This window comes from Panthera pardus, unplaced genomic scaffold, assembly GCF_024362965.1.
Source record: "Panthera pardus isolate Hobbes unplaced genomic scaffold, ASM2436296v1 HiC_scaffold_12, whole genome shotgun sequence".
Lineage (NCBI taxonomy): Eukaryota > Metazoa > Chordata > Mammalia > Carnivora > Felidae > Panthera > Panthera pardus.
This window is the reverse complement of record NW_026526677.1, coordinates 79,109,817-79,110,887: the sequence shown is the minus strand read 5'-3', so window position 1 is coordinate 79,110,887 and position 1,071 is coordinate 79,109,817. Positions and strand designations below refer to the sequence as shown.

Below are 1,071 nucleotides of genomic sequence, written 5' to 3'. Positions count from 1 at the left end.
TTATGTTTGTTGTACATGCTGTCTTATATTTAGCCTAAATCTTTCAGAATACACGTTTTCATCATCTACTCGGTCATCGATGTATCTAATTATAAAAATTGTATAAATCCTAGCATATATTGACATTTTTGCACCATATAGCTGATGAATGATTATTTGCATAAACATATGACACTCTAATATGCTTAGTTTTAGTCACCTAGTCAGGGTAAAGTTGTTGTTTGCTTTACGTTACATAGGGAGCTCAAATTAGATAAGAAGTCTTTGTGATCCATGAGTAAGCAATAAAGAAAATCATGCTATTATTTGTATCTTCTCCACAAAAACTGCCTCAGTAGTGCTCACTTCGGCAGCACATACACTAACATTGGAACAATACAGAAAAGATTGGCATGGCCTCTGCACAGGGCTGACATGCAAATTCGTGAAGCATGCCATATATTTTTTTACTTGCCTTGATAATAGAAACTTTCTAGACATAAACAGACCAAACAAGGGCAATCTTTGCAGAACCAAATCAGAAGCACACTTTTCCTACATTTCACTTTCTGGAACTGCTCCAGGGTTTAAATTGTGCCTGTACCTAGAGCAGCCGTGTAGCAAGGTTGCATACTTTGACAATATTATGAAACATAACCTATAATTAATCTATAACACATATATTCTTTACAAGAAAAAGAGAAATCCAAAATTAATGTCAATATTGACATTAGGGTGCAAAGAGTAAACACTGAAAAAAAAGTTAAAATATAACTACCAGTTATGATGACAAAATCATGAAAAAAGTTACAATGTACCTTTTACAATCTAAAAACAATATTGAGAATAAGAGCCTCTAGAATTTTGCAATGGAGTTGCAAGTAAAGGTTTGTTTTTCATCTGGCACAAAGCATTCAAGAAAACTAATTAAATTGATAAAATGGCACAATTTCTTCTGAGTACAAGTTCCTATTCATTTAGTGTACTCTGGAAATGAATGATCTTGGTGCTAATAAACTATAATGATTTCTTCCTATCTGCTCTATCTAAATTACTGGTGATGGAATTTGCCTAAGTTGACCTGTAATTAGA

General features: G+C 33.0%; 1 non-coding gene across 1 annotated transcript; it reads left to right on the top strand.

The window, feature by feature from the left end:
- The first annotated feature begins 337 nt into the window (after positions 1–337).
- On the top strand, positions 338–444 carry LOC128776268 (U6 spliceosomal RNA). Its single transcript, XR_008421356.1, has one exon. It is a non-coding gene; the product is annotated as a U6 spliceosomal RNA (small nuclear RNA).
- The last annotated feature ends 627 nt before the right edge of the window (positions 445–1,071 follow it).